The following is a 16,875-nucleotide window of genomic DNA, read 5'->3' as shown; positions in this document are numbered from 1 at the left end:
TATATATATATATATAAAGTTTTACTTTTGTTATTTTATTTTAGGTTTAAAGTACATAAGTGATCCACTTAAACATGTTTCAAAAAGTTAATGGTGCCTCACAAACCTTTTGTTGGTTTGCCTTTACCAAGATAATTCTTTTCTCCAAGAGGGTGAATAGAGTAGAAAGTCAATGTAGTAGGCTTTTATGATCATGAAAAATATATTGCATAATGAAATAGCCCTTGGGGTAATGAGTTAGACCTTGATAAAGGGTAGAGTGAAGTTAGTTTTGATTTCCCAAGACTATACTTTGAAGAGTAGATGATTAAGCATAGTTGTAATTATTTGTCTTACAGTTAGAGCATTCCAAGGTGTGAGAAAAAGAAAGGCTCCGCGAATTAGCTTACAGTTTACATGGTGTGTGACTTTGATTAGTCCTTCATATGCGATATAAAAATATGTTGATTGGTCTTCATTGTGAATGATATTTGTTGAGATAATGATTCTTGTATAAATAAGTTGTGAATAGTATTATGTGCACTTAATGAGGAATTATGTGATCGAGCACCATGCTAGTACAAGTAATTGATCGGGCACCACACCAATATGGTGCATGGATATCCCAGGTCTTATGTAGTACATGACAAGATGAGTAAGATTCAAGACTCTTTAGCATACATGTTTATATGCTGTGTGAGTGACTGGTGAGACTGATGACATACATATGCCATATATCAGTGTGGATATATTTTCTTATTGTATGTGACGGAATATAGATTGCAATATTTTTTATGATGATTATCTTAGTAGTGGTGAGTTATATTTCCATTGGGTAATGATACTTATATGTTTGGAGTGAGACCATTTATTGCTACACATATGGTTGATGATGATTTCTTGATTGTGGGCCATTTGTTGAATATTTGGAGTGAACATTCTGCTTATTTGATGGATTATGTTTATATACTTGTTACTTGTTTGAATTGTCATATGATACCTACTAGTATATTCTAATTGTATTGATTTTACTACTGCACTTTTTTCGAGTATACATTGTGATCTAGAGATGTCTATATGCAGTTCCACACTAGCATAGTTACATTCAAATCTGAGTACTTTCGTCAATGCAACCACATATTTTCTAATGATTGATGTATTTCCTTTTAAGACATTGACCTAGTTTATTGGTTTTTGTTACTCTTAGACATTTGATAGATAGAGTTCTAGTGTGATATCTTTCAGATATTGGAAATGCAATTTATTATGGTTGATACTTTATTTCTTGTCTTAATGCTTCACTTTATGATTAAGATTTAGTATTAGCATACATTAGTTGGTAAGATTTAGTTCACCCTCGAAGGAGGTTATTGTGGGTACCAATTAGGACAATCTATGTCATGACAATTGATATTAGAGCCCTATGTTTGTTGATCTCGTCATACAAGAACATGTCTAATAGAGTCTTATGAAATTGTACTGAGACGTCTGTATGTCTCTTCGAGAGGATACAAGACACTAGGAAAAACCCACTTCCTTCTTTCCTTCACTTTATTACTTGATTTTAATAGGTATCTAGTGATAAAATTGGAATCTAACTCTTTCACTCTTTTTTGTCGAATATAGTACGGACATGTTCAAGAGAAGGTAGAGCAAAGGCACCCAAGATAATTGCTAATGTTGTGACTCGCGCTAGAGGACAAGATAGAAGAGGTGTTCGTGGTAGGAAGAAAGAATTGATTCCAGCAAGTGCCAGATCTCCAGTTATTGATTAGGTAAAAAACAATTGATTCCTCCACACCATAAGAAAATCTTGTGATAGCACTAGAGAAGATGAAGGCGATGAATAATAACCAATTTCAACAATAATGCAGTAATTGACTGTAATTTATGCAAGTCAATTTCAAAAGTTAAACCCTTGGCCTACTTTCAGGTTTTGTATTAATTTTAAGCTTGTTCTCCATTACCCATTAATGTTTAGCAATAACCCAACAATTTATGATCAAAATCCCATCCTTATATCAATTTTAAACATTCATAAGGAATAAGGGCAAAAATATGAATGAATTTAGGCAAACTAACCTTTAAACAACAAAGTAATTGAGTATAAACTAATATAAAACTTACCTTGAAGCTTAATAAAGTTATAGAAGAAGAAGATTGAAAATAGAGTGTGCTTCACGGTTTTATTTGAGAGAAATTGCAAGAATAGTGGTGCAAGAAGTGAAAAAATGAGGGGAGAAATTGGGGGATGAGTTTTTAAATAAGTGTACCAGGCTGGGTTAACCCCAAAGTTTTCCTCAATTGTACCCAAATTTGCATAGGGTGTACCATGAGGCCTATCTTGTGTCTAAGGGGTGAGATGGTAATGTACTAATATCTTTTTAAAAGAAATAGAAATAGTCCTTTACAATATATTTTTATATCAACTTTAAGTCAGGATCGAATCCAAGAAAATAAGAGTGATTTCTATGTCTATGTTTCATTATTTGTTTGCAGCGGGAAATTAAATTTGGGGGAGGGGGTTGGGGAAACTACATTATCTTACATATTTAAATTGAACTATATTATAAAATCTGATTCAAACAGTTGATAGCATGGGTCTATAACATCCAATTGGATTATCACATTTGAATATGAAACGATATTGACATGGGTAACATTGACTTCGACTGAATTTACAATTTCCCAATATAAAAAGGCAATTCTCTTTTGATTTTTCCAAACCCCAAAATGTTTCAAATTAAACAACCAATTTAGCTCAAGTAAACTACTCTATTTCTAGCAGCAATTATCAAATGGGTAAAAGCCCAAATCCTTGCTAATGAATCCTTCTTAAAACTTTTACCCATTTTTCAAGTAAAATAATCAATGGTTAGTAACTCTTCAATTCAAGTAAAATAAATCCTAAGCTTTAATAGTTGTATAATTTTCTTCTCAAATAAGCTAAAAGTAGAATTAGATCTTCTTCTCTACTATGTATCAACTTCGGTCCCCAAATTATCAATTTCCAAGAGATTCATTAAGTTGGTAAACACCAACTTATTAAAATCCCAAACATAAGTTATTTCTTGTCATCAAGAAAATACATTCCTATTAGGTGAGAAGAAGACTTGAACTCTTGGCAATTTGACAAATGTCTTTTGTAGCACATATAACAATTTACACTATTTTGAGCTCTTATAAAACATAAATTTTCTATCTTTAAAAAGGCTTTTCATAGATGTGTCAAATCAAGAAGAGGATGAGAAAGAGGAAGATGTCCCTCAAGGGTGAGAAATCTCAAATTCTGATGAAGAACCACCTCCAAGAGGTAAAAAAAATGTTGGGTGACATTTATCAAAAATGCAACTTTGTCAGTGTTGAGGAACAAAATTATGAGGAGGCAATAAAACATGATGTTTGGAAGAAAGCCTTGGCAGAAAAAAATCGAATGATTGAGAAAAAAAACTTGGGAGTGTGTGAATATATACCCAAAGAAAGAGAAGTTCTAAGTCTAAAACGTATTTATAAAACCAAATTCAATCAAGAAGGAGATATTCAAAAGCACAACAGAAAGGCGACATTCACCAAAGTACTTCCGAAAGAAAAGTTTTTCCATCTTCGAGAAGCCTTAGAGTTTTCAAATAAATGCATTAAGTGGAATTGTTGGAAATAGTGTATTCACACTTTGATGTTTAGTGTTTCAATATTGTCTCTTAGTTTTTCAAGAAGTCTTTTAGAATTTTGTAATACATGTATCTCGTTAATTGTGCAAAAGATAAAATTTATTATTTTGAGTAGTATAAATAGGGTTGTAGTTAATGATTATAATCATCTCAAGTAACCTTAAATAGTCTATATAAAACTTGAGCACTCTCTAAGTAAGTATTTTCCTTTTACATTTCCTATAGATACATGTAGTGTATAATGGTACCCATGAAAGTTTGATTAGTATTGGTCAGTTCATGGAAATTGGCTACTCTTGTGTTTAGAGATAATTAGTGCAAGATTTGCTATAAAATTGATCCAAATCAAGTCATTATCGAAGTACAGATGATAAAAAGAAAATTTCCTTTGTAATTTCATTACAATGCATTCAAAAATGAAGTTGCAGATGATTCATGACTTTGGCACAAAAGATCTTGTCACTTGAATTTTCAAGGTTTGAAAGCTTCTCAAGCAAAACGACATAGTGCACGACCTTCCGCAGATGCATATTGAGATTAAGGTAGAGAATAATTTTATCATATCTTTATTAAATCAAAAAGAGGATAAGAAAGAGGAAGATGACCCTCACATCTCAGATTCAAATGATGAAGAACCACCTCTAAGACATACAAAACCGTTGAGTGACATTTATCTAAGATGTAATTTTGCTTGTGTTGAGAAAGAAAATTATGAGGAGGCAATAAAACATGATGTTTAGAAGAAAATCTTAACAGAAAAATTCGAATCATTTAGAAAAATAACTTGAGTGTATGTGAATATATACCCAAAGAAAGAGAAGTTATAAGTTTAAAGTGGACTTATAAAAACCAAACTCAATCAAGAAGGAGATATTGGAAAGAACAAGAGAAAGATGAAATTCAGTTATAATTATTGTCAGACAAGAGAATGACTTTCTGACATCTTCACTAAAGCACTTTCGGAAGAAAAGATTTTCCATCTTCGAGAAGGCATTAGAGTTGTCAAATAAATGCACTAACGAGCATTGTTGGAATTAGTGCATTCACATATTGATGTTTTGTCTTTCAATATTGTCTCTTAATTTTTTAGGAAGTCTTTTAGGGTTCTGTAATATATATATATGTCTAGTTATTTGCGATACATGTATCTGTAGGAAATATAGAAGGAGAGTTCTTTCCCAGAGAGTGCTTTTGTTTTATATAGGCTACTTAAGGCCACTTGAGATGATTACAATCATTAACTACATCCATATTTATACTACTCAAAATAGAAAACAAAAATTTTTGCAAAATTAACCAGATACTGTTAAATTAAGTCTAAGGCTTAATTCAGACACCAAAAGCTATCTCAAATGGAGGATGATTGTCCAAGCCTTATAAGGAATCAACTCATCTCTTTTACCAGCGTGTGAGACTTTTTCCATTCTTAACACCCCACCTCACGTGCAGTGCTTAATATCTAGTGCATGGACATTTTTTTATTTTTGGAGCGGCCCAACATTGGGTGAGAAAGTCTCTGCTATGATACAATTTTAAATTAGTTCATAGGCTTATCTCACACACCAAAAGCTAGCTCAAAGGGAGGAGGATTTCCCAATTCTTATAAGGACTCCACCCATCTCATTAACCACCAAAATGAGATTTTGTCATTCTTTAACAATGAAGTCTCATTTTGACGTGCACACTTTTTTTATCTCCTCCCCAATGATTTCACCTAGATTTATCAAGATGTGATTGAAGCTACAAGCCACAAGTATCTCTTTGTGAATGGCTATTTTGGTATCATTTATGGAAGAAATCAAGCATGAACACACAAAGTTGAGACAATGCTTGGCTTGAATGGTCAAATCTTTCTTCATACTTGTGCTACCAGACTTGGCCCAATAAGACATCCCCGAGCTATAACCTATGCAATGTAAGGGCATTGAACTTCCTTGATTCCACCTGATGTGCATATTCAGTACCAAACACATTTTAGAATCATAAAACACATAGTTTATGGCCTTTATTGTGCAATTAACCACTACATCATGAACAAAAAAAACACTTCCTAAGACATATCTACCAACGCCTTATAGTATTTATGATTCATCCTACCTTGGTAGGAAGCAAAAACCTCATGAACTATTTCAGGAAACAAACAACCGAGAAATTCAAAGAGAAATTGACACTCCCTCTTAAATATTTTTTGTTCTAACTCCACATAGTTATCTCGGAAACCATACAAACAAAAGTCCTTTTAAATGTTCATGTCGCTGACAACCTTTGAATACCATAGATTTGCATGGATGATCCTCGAAATATTCTAGACATGACAAATATTCTAGAATGGAGAATTATTTGTATATATGTATGAACTTATACATACAACTATATTATTTTTATTTTATCCCCAAGTAAATAATATAAATAGAGAGACACTCATCAGTAAATACATCAACCAAATATCTCTCCAATGCAAATCTCCCTCATAATTCTCTTGCTAGGGAAATTTGTATTTGAGAGAACTTGAATTAATTTCTTGATTCGTTTAGTGATGAATGACTCTATATTTATATTAGTCACTTGTGGCTAAAATGAAAATAAAATTTATTTTATTAGTTCATACATATTTACAATGATACCCCTTTCTAGAATACTCTACAAGCCTAGAATATTTCAAAGATCTTCCATGCAAATCTATGATATTTTAAGGTTGCGAGCGACGTGATTTAAACATTGAAAAGGAATTTAGTTGTTTATTTCCTAAAATCTTCTCATAAGAGGAAAATTACGAATGACTACATATACCATTAAAATAAGCCTAGTGAGAGGAATCGATACATCAATAAAATCAAAGACATCAAGTAGAAATATCGCCCATAAGGGCATACAATAATTACGAATTATGCAACCAAAGGCATACAAATGTATCTAAAATATCTCAAAACAACAACCAAGCCTGAACTTGATACCATCATCAATATATCTCATAATATCATAACAAAAATGAACTCCCCAAGTAAAAAATATGCATTGTCCCTAATTCATAAAATAAAGCATTCATGAAGGTAGGGAGTTAGGACTACCTAACTGGAATCACGGTACATCATGGGGACCTATCAGAGTAACATTAATGTCTGATGCCTCCTTAAGCTGGTCCTCACATTTGCATTTGCACTAGAACTCCAACTTTCACCTTAAGGTATAAGCCCCAAAGCTAATCATTTTTATCAATGTGGGACAACAATGTTATCTTAACATTCAAGCATTTAATAGAAATAAGACACATGAATGGCAATGAATGTTGGAATTAATGCATTCACACTTTGATGTTTAGTGTTTCAATATTGTCTCTTAGTTTTTCAAGAAGTCTTTTAGGATTTTGTAATACATGTATCTCGTTAATTGTGCAAAAATTTTTGTTTATTACTTTGATTATTATAAATAGAGTTGTAGTTGATGATTGTAATCATCTCAAGTAACCTTAAATAGACCATATAAAACTTGAGCACTCTCTAAGTAAGTATTTTCCTTTTATATGTTCTATAGATACATGTAGTTGATAATGGTACCCATGAAAGTTTGATTTGTGTTGGTCAGTTCATGGAAAATGGTTACTCTTTTGTTTAGATATAATTATTGCAAGATTAATGATAAAATTAAGACAAATCAAGGCATTATCGAAGTACATATGATTAAAAATAGAATTTCCTTTGTAATTTCATTACAACGCATTCAAAAATGAAGTTGTAGATGATTCATGACTTTGGCACAAAAGATTTTGTCACTTGAATTTTCAAGGTTTGAAAGCTTCTCAAGCAAAAAGACATGGTGCAAGAGCTTCCGCAGATGCATATTGAGATTAAGGTAGAGAATAATTTCATCGTATCTTAAGATGTATCAAATTAAAAAGAAGATGAGAAAGAGGAAGATGACCCTCAAAGGGGAGAAATCTCATATTCTGATGATGAAGAACCACATATAAGACGTACAAAAATGTTGAGTGACATTTATCAAAGATGCAACTTTTCCTGTGTTGAGAAAGAAGATTATGAGGAGGCAATAAAATATGATATTTGGAAGAAAGCCTTAACAGAAAAAATACGGATGATTTAGAAAAATAACTTGGGTGTGTGTGAAGATATACCCAAAGAAAGAGAATTTGTATGTCTAAAGTGGATTTATAAAACTAAACTCAATCAAGAAGGAGATATTGGAAAGAACAAGTGAAAAATAAAATTCAGTTGTAATTATTTCCAGATAAAAGAACAACTTGCTGACATCTTCACTAAAACACTTTTGAAAGAAAAGTTTTTCCATCTTCGAGAAGGGATTAGGGTTGTCAAATATATGCATTAAGGGGGATTATTGGAATTAATGCATTCACATGTTAATATTTATCTTTCAATATTGTTTCTTAATTTTTCAGGAAGTCTTTTAGGATTCTGTAATACATGTATCTAGTTATTTGAGATACATGTATCTATAAAAAAAATATAGAAGGAGAATCCTTTCTTAGAGAATGCTCAAGTTTTATATAGGCTATTAAGACCACTTTAAATGATTACAATCATTAACTACATCCATATTTATACTACTCAATATAGAAAACAAAACGTTTTGCACAATTAACTAGATACTGTTAAATTAAGTCTAAGGCTTAACTAATACCCCAAAGCTAGCTCAAAGGGAGGAAGACTGCAAAAGCCTTATAAGGAATCAACTCATATCATTTACCACCAGTGAGGGACTTTTGTCATTCTTTAACAGCCCACCTCACGGGCAGTGCTTAATATCTAGTGCGTGTACATTTTGTATTTTTGGGGGGCCCCAATATTGGGTGAGAGGGGTTTTGCTACGATACAATGTTAAATTAAGTCATAGGCTTATCTCACGCCCAAAAAACTAGGTCAAAGGAGGAGGATTTTCCAATTCTTATAAGGACTCCACCCAACTCATTAATCTCCAATATGAGACTTTGTCATTCTTTAACAATGAAGTCTCTTTTTGACGGGCACACCTTTTTTTTTATCTCCTCCCCAATAATTTCACCTAGATTTATCAAGATGTGATTGATACAAGGCACAAATATCTCCTTGTGAATGGCTATTTTGGTATCATTTCGGAAGGAATCAAGCATGAACACACAAAGTTAAGCCAATGCTTATCTTGAATGTCAAATCTTTCTTCATTATTGTGCTATCAGACGTGGGCCATGAAGACATCCGGCCCGAGCAATAACTTGAGCAATATAAGGGCATTGATCTTCCTTGTTTCCACCTGATGTGCAAATTCAGTACCCAACACCTTTTTAGAATCATACAACATATAGTTTATGACCTTTATCGTGCAATTAATCACTACATCATGAACCAAACCACTTTCTAAGAACGGATAGATATCAATCAACGCCTTAATATTTTTATGATACATCCTAGATTGCTAGGAAGTAAAAACCTCATGAACTATTTCAGGAAACAAATAAGCGAGAGACTCAAAGAGCAATTGCCACTCCCTCTTAACTACCGTTTCTTCCACCTACGTAGTTATCTAGGAAACTATAAAAACTAAAGTCCTTTCAGTGTTGAACTCATGTCAATAACAACCTTTGAATACCATAGATTTGTATGAAAGATCCTTGAAATATTCTAGACTTGACGAATATTCTAGAATGGAGAATTATTTGTAAATATGTATGAACTTATATATTTAAAAATATTATTTTTATTTTAGCCCAAGTTAGAAATATAAATACAGAGACACTCATCAGTAAACACATCAACCGAATAATTTAAAATCTCTCCAATACAAATTTCCCTCATAATTCTCTTGCGAGGGATATTTATATTTGAGAGAACTTGAAATATTTGTTTGATTCGTTTAGTGATGAATGAATCTATATTTATATTAGTCACTTGTCTCTAAAATGAAAATAATATTTATTTTATAAGTTTCTACATATTTACAAATAATACCCCATATTAGAATACTCTACAAGCCTAGAATATTTCAAGGACCTTCCATGCAAATATATGATATTATAAGGTTGTGTTTGACACGATTTCAACATTGAAAAGGAATTCAGTTGTTTCTTTCGTGAAATCTAGGTGAAATTATTTCGTAGGAGGTAAAAAAAAGTGTGCCCATCAAAATGAGACTTCATTGTCATCATATGCCTTATTTGATTTACATATTCTACGGTTGATGATAAGGTAGCTTTGTTTTCCCAAATTGATAAAAGTGATTAGTTTTTAGGGTCATGAAGAAGCGAGAGTTGTCGGAACCTAGCCCCTATTATGAGACACTTTATCCTACACTTCCTTCTATTATACTAATGCATCGATTGTAAGCAATTCTTTACTTCAAGCCATGCCATAGAAGGTCAAACAAAGGTTCGCTTTAAGGACGATTGGGTTAAAAAACCCGCAAAAGAGAAGTGTTTTTTCCATTTTTCGATTATTAACAAAAATAGAGATCTACTTTTGAATCATCAGTTCACCACCAACAACATATCTTTTCTACAATAGTATATTACCCTGATTTGGGAAATGCTCATATGTTGGGTATTGTCATGTTTTCCTGTTTTGTCTTATGTTAGTTGCGACTTTTGTGATTTTTAGTTTATGTTTTGAGTTCATTTTGATGAAGTGGGGCCATACATAATCTCTAACAAGAAGGCATTTTAAGATTTTAGTTTTGATCAAACTGAAGCAATAGTCTTAAGAGCGGGGACATGAGGATGTCTTCTAATAACAACAATAATACAACTATTGAAATTCCACAAGTTAAGGTCTATGGAAAGTAGAATGAACGCAAAACTCACCACCACCTTATGAAGGTAAGCATACAGTTTCCAAATGATCCTCGACTTAAATGAAATAAATCCTGATATAACGAAGAAGGAGAAAGTCAAGAGAATATATAAAATAACAAGGAAACAGTGCAACGATTACCATATCGGAGACAAAACAACAATAAAATAATGTGAATAATTGAAACACAATCAAAAGAATAGGATATATTATTGAAAACAATAATAAACAATGATAAAAAAACAAGAACTAAAATAATATGACTTGTACCATGGCAAACACTAGAAAACCTTTGCAAGATAACATTACACTACCTACTAACCTTTTGTCCTAAAACTCATCCTTCACACGCTCCTATCTAAGGTCATATACTACATAATCTGAAATTGTATCATATCTTGACTTATCACCTCCCCTGGGTACTTCTTTTGTCGGCCTCTACCTCTTACCATACCCTCTATAACCAACCTATTACTCCTTATCATTAGTGTGTCTATGCATTTACTCTTCACATGTTCAAAACATCCGAGTCTTGCTTTCCTTTTTTATCCACCATAGAAGCCACTCCCAGTGCCACTACGACCTTTTCCCGAATATATCCTCATTTCTAATCTTATCACTCCTAGTATGATAACACATCCTCCTCAACATCCTTATCCCTCTAAAATGCATCTTCTAGATATGGGAGTTCTTGACTAGCCAACACTAAGTCCCAATAAAAATGTACTTCTAACCGTTACTCTATATAACTTACCTTTGTTCTTTATTCTTTATTTTCAGCATCTAGAGATTTTCTATAGCGAACCAAGTCATTTATGACTTGCTGAGATCGACAGTTTAGTCACGTAGTCGTGCATTTGATTTTATGTGAGTTTTTATGTATTGGAGATTTTGAAATATGAATGGTTGATTTCAGTGAAAACATTAGGTATATGGTCTCAAAATGCAATTCTTATGGTTTAATTTTATTCAAAACATTGAGTTTGATCTAGAAAGACCTTTGGTGCATACCCTGAGATTCTGGGCTTATTTTGAGCCACATGTAGAGCTTGGGTGTAGGATCCCCTTTTGTAAAGACAACCTTAGTTACAAATTTTGACATCTTTAAGTTTGGAATGTTGAGTTTTCTGGGGTAGCATAGTATGTTTGTGTGCGTGGGGTTCTGAACAAATCATGAGGCTCTATCAAGGCATTTCACCAAGTCCAACTTAAGCTTGGGTAACCTTTGTTGGTGCACCATGATTATATTCATCACGTATGCAGGCTTAGAGCTGCATTCTTAGAGACCAAGAGATCTGCTCACCACGTTCACATGCTCGCCTACGCGTTCATGGAGAGGTGGGACCTTGACCATTCACGTTTTCAGATAGGCTTCCACATTCACGAAGAAAGGTCAGGGTTGGCCTCACCATATTGACTATCATGATCATGAAAGTCATTTAATTGATCCAATTTAAAGGACGAGTCTTGAAAATTTGATCATTGTTCAAATGTTTGAGTTCAATTATTTTGTGTCTATGGTATCCGCCTGAACGGGGAGACGATTTACCTAAAACAAAGATGTTGTCTACGGAGATGAAAAGGTATTTCTAGATTCTAGAGCTTAGGGGAAGGTTTGGAGATCTAATTGAGTTTATTTACTTACATTTTCTTAGGAATATCTAGAACTACATATTTGGACCATCCAGACGATGTAGGGGAATTACATTGGCGGTAAATTCTTTTCTTGAAGATCTTCCCTTCCCTCTTTAATAGTGAATTATATTCCTTGTTATTGCATGAACCATTTTGTCTTGTTGTAAAAGCTCAAAACGTTCCCGTTCTTGGGGAACAATTTTCTAAATCTATATGAGACCAATGAGTGGACTCAATTTCATATTTCTCAATGCAAGTCCAATAATGCAGTTTTGACTCCTTTTTGGGCCTCTGTTCAATTGTTGCGATTTGGATTTCATAACATCCATATTGATATTGTAATCATTTATTTGTCACCATGGTAGTGATCATATGTAATTTGGAAGGTCTAAGCTACAATGTAGTGGATTTGGAGTGTGTGCGGTACGAATTGAGGTAGGCTACAACTTAATGATCATTAGATTGATTTGTACTAGTAAATTCATGTTTATTAGCTAGTCTATGCATGGGTTTCTAGTTTGAATCATGTTTAATAGTTAGAACGCTGCCTAAGCCTTATTTTCGAGGAATCAAGCATGCTACTTTAGTTGCATTGATTGTATCATTCCTTGCGGTTTCTCTACTGTGGATTGTATAGATTAGTAGATTTTTCTTTTTCTTATCCTAGGTGTAGGCTAGTGTTGTATTATACTTGCAATTTGGACTCTTTTTCCTTAGAAATTCTCTAACATTTCTTTGGACAGATTAGCTCTCTGTAGAGTGATATAGCCGAGTTTGGTTTGATAGTATGAACTTTTAGCTTGGCGGCAACTGAGATCTTGTAACCGTTAATCCATGATTTCTCGTATGTTTCATCCCCATTATAATCTTTTGCGAGTTCTGGCTATGTTGGTTGTATTGGATCGATCTTGAAGTTTAACCTGGAGTGGTCCTTGGTGATTATGATTTCTCCCTATGATGTGTTCCCGCATGGAGAAGAGCGTGTGATTCAAAGGCAATTGATGTTTACTAGCCACGACTCAGGCCTACGCACATTTCTACCGACCACATTTTAAGTCCCGGTACACTTCTACTAGTCGAGTTTATGTTTTGACATGATGGTTCTGTTGGGTTAGTCAGAATGCCTTCACCATGATTAAAGTCTGACAATGATTATTCGGGATTTCTTGGAGCATATGCTCAGAGATAGAGGGTGAGCAGATGATGTCTTAGTTCTACTTATCTTCGCATGTATATAGTTTTCGACTAGTCTTTGGTATTTGACACAAATGTGTACTTTTGATCCACTTTTGGAACATCTACTTGTATAGTAGCTTTTTACTATAGTCCACCAAGTCATATGATTGGATCTTGTACTAATGCTTTGTATATATTATAGTTGTTTCTCATTCCACTGTGTTTTTTGTCTAATGCTTTAAACTATTGGTAGGTTTTATCATGACTGGGATTTTTGGGTCGTGGCAGGCAAGCCTCCACTTCATCCACACCATATTAATATGTTATGTGATATTATCATTGATATCACCTCTCCCTTGGATTACAGACTCCAGATACTTGACTCTATCTCTCATGAGGATATTTTGTATGTCAAGTCTCACTTCCACACCTACCTCAAGCATCAATTATTGAATTTTCTCTTAAATATTCTGTATTTCCTTACTCGACTTGAACCCTTTAGTCTCCATGTACACCTCTAACTTATAATTAACTACATTGTCTATCTCATCAGTTAGTACTATGCAATCCAAGCTTACACCATGGAACCTCATTTTTAAGGTCTTACATCAATAAATCCATCATTAAGGTAAAAAACATGCACTAAGAGTTGATCCCTTATGTAACCCTATCTCTATACAAAAGTGCTTTGAGTTTCCTCCAATCATTCTTACCCTTATTTAGCTTTTTCATATGTATCCTTTAACATTATAAATTAAGGCATCAACACACCTCTTCTCTCAAGACATCACAAGGCGTATCTTGGTACTTTATCATAGGCAATCTCAAGGTCAAAATAAACACCATATATAAGTCTCTCTTCTTTTCTTGATATATATTTTTTCATCAAACTCCTTACAATATGGGTGGATTCCATGGTCGAACTCCCGGTCAGGATTACAAAATGATTCTTGGAAATAGAGTCACCCTTTCTGACACTCATCCTAATCTCTCCCATACATTCGTAATGTGACTTAACAATTTAATATCCCTATAGATGTTGTAATTTCTTATATCATACTTGTTCTTTTACAATGGAACCATTGTAATTTACCTCCTTTCCTCGAGCATCTTAGTCATCTTAAAAAGACATTATACAAGCTAGTCAACCACTCCTAACCTATCTATCCACGCTCTTCCAAAACTCTATTGGGATATCATATGGACCTGTCTCTTTACCATTGGAAATCCTACTAATATCACATTTCACTTCTCTCTTTACCCTTGGTCATCCTAGTAATATCAAATTTCACCTTTTCAACCTTTTAAGCCTACAATACCCATAAACACAATGTATCTTATAAATCTCCAAATCACCCAACACAATATGTTCGTCACCGTGTTTATTCAATAGTTTATGAAAGTATGCTAGCCATAATTTCTTAATAAGGATCTCCTCTATTAGAACCTTGCCTTCTTCATCCTTGATACACTTCACTTGATCCAAGTCAAGTCTCAAGCCTTCTCTCACTTTCCTTCGTAAACTTGTAGAAATTTTTATCTCCACCTTTGTCTCCTAGTTTAACATACCGTCTTTACAAAGATGTTGTTCAACCATATATATTTCTCAATTTGCCCGCATTTTTTCCTCATCCATGTCGTTGACTCGCATTTAACCTTTTTTTGCTTCAACTTTGTAACTTCTCCATTCCACAATCAATAACCTCGGTGTCCACCAAAGTTACCCTTTAACACCCCTAACACCACTCTAACTTTTCCCTATTGCAACTAGCTTGCTATTTTATCCTACATTCTTTCCGCTTCCGCACTACCTTCCAATCCGCCATCATACCAACTTCTCCCAAATTTTATAGGAGAGGAAAATTGTCAAACCCCTCCCCTATTTATTCATAGGCCTAACATATAACTTCTTCTTTCTTGTTTCTTGCTTAATCTCCATGTCCATAACCAAAAGCTTATGTTGAGAAGTAACATTTTCACCCAAAATAACTTCACAATCCATATAAAGTTCTCTATTGACTTTCCTTATAAGCAAGTAATATATATGTGAATTAACCAGCGCCCTACGAAAGGTAAGCAAGTGTTCAACCTTCTTTGATACACAACTTAGCTATCACCAACTGAAAAGCTCTAGCAAAATCCATGAGCGAGGTTCTACCTCAATTACTAGGCCTAAAACCAATGCCTCCATACACATCATCAAAACCACTAGGAGATACCAATGTGTATATTGAAATCTCTGCCAATGAAAACCTTCTCGATGATTCAAAAAACCCTCCCAAAATCACATCCAATCCTTCCCAAAAACATGTATTTACCTCTTTGTCTAAGACTGAATGTGGAGCATATGCACTAACTACATCAATATTAGCCCTCAAATGACTAGCTTGATCTCCAACAATCTATTGTTAATCCTCTGAAAATCTACCACTTGCTCCCTTTAGGCCTCAGACTTCTTGAGTAACCAAGTATAAACCCATCCACATCCCAAGCTTTAGAACCTATCCATCTAGTCTCTTGAATGTAAGCTATATTGATCTTCCTCTTCTTAAGGATTTTCACTAACTCAATGGACTTCATGAAAAAATTCCCTATGTTTTAAGACCCTAATATCAACCTTGCATCCCCCTTAATCACATTCCCGACCCTGACCCCAACCTTTGATAAGACCATATTTTATCATCTCTTACCAGGGCCACTAAGGCTAAACTAAGCTGACAAGAAGAAATACAGAATTATGTTAATACACAATGATAAAGTAGCACAAGTTGTACTCATATTATACTATGGAAACAATTCAATGGAAGATTCTGACATTCATAGGCATTCAATAACAAATATGCATTTGAATTCCGAATAGGATAAATGTAGTTTAATGCATAGAGTCGCTAATACATTCTACAAAGAGAAAGATCAAGAGAACATTGAGTTACACTTGGTAGTACCAAGAGGTTTAAAAATAGCAACAAACCTAAATTTGGAAGTCATCGGAATTGTTGCATGTCATCGAAAGTCACCAGAAATTGTTGGAAGACGCCAGAATTGGATGGATGTTTCCATATCTGGTCTTTATTGGAGTGTATGTTGGAGTGTATGTTGTCAGATTCCTGGAGATCTCCCGAAATCACTGGAAGACGCCAGAAATAGTTGGACGTTGCTCAATTTGATCTTTATTGGACAGATCTGATACAGATTTGTACCGACCATACTTTCCGGCAAGAATTGTGCCGGCGATGGTTTTGTCTTACGGGTGGTGAGAGACTAGAAGGAGAACATTTGAAAAGAAAGAGTATGATATGGGAGAAAACGAATTATAGAGATTTTGTGAATGAATAAATAAGATATATTAATTATTTGAGAAAAAACTAGAAATACTAATAATGATAAAAAGTACTTTCAGTAATTAATATGAATTGTAGAATTTTCACTGCAAACTAAGAAATTTGAAATAAGAATTGAGAATCATTGATTCCACACCAATTCACTTCTCAGTTATACAAAAAAAATCCTTAATAAAAAAAATAGTAGCCACCAACGATGAAAGTTTTCCACTAAATTAGATGATACCACTAAATTAGATGAAATTTTTTTTATTTACTAATAAGAACATTTTTTATTCAATT

The 16,875-nt window shown here is 33.6% G+C and overlaps 1 long non-coding RNA gene across 4 annotated transcripts in view; it reads right to left on the bottom strand.

Annotated features, from left to right (window-relative positions):
- The window catches only part of LOC107019043, a 19,905-nt gene extending 3,323 nt beyond the window's left edge, over nt 1–16,582 (bottom strand). The window contains exons 1-4 of one of the 4 annotated variants that reach the window (XR_003578292.1): nt 16,224–16,582; nt 10,453–10,514; nt 6,716–6,846; nt 2,107–5,591 (exon numbers count right to left, since the gene is read on the bottom strand). This is a non-coding gene — a long non-coding RNA (uncharacterized LOC107019043). The remainder of the gene's footprint in view (nt 1–2,106; nt 5,592–6,715; nt 6,847–10,452; nt 10,515–16,223) is intronic. The other 3 variants (XR_003578290.1, XR_003578291.1, XR_003578293.1) reach the window with 3 other exon arrangements.
- Between the last annotated feature and the right edge of the window lie 293 nt (nt 16,583–16,875).

Source organism: Solanum pennellii, chromosome 5 (assembly GCF_001406875.1).
Source record: "Solanum pennellii chromosome 5, SPENNV200".
In the NCBI taxonomy this organism is placed as follows: Eukaryota; Viridiplantae; Streptophyta; class Magnoliopsida; order Solanales; family Solanaceae; genus Solanum; species Solanum pennellii.
This window is presented reverse-complemented; position numbering and strand designations above follow the sequence as displayed.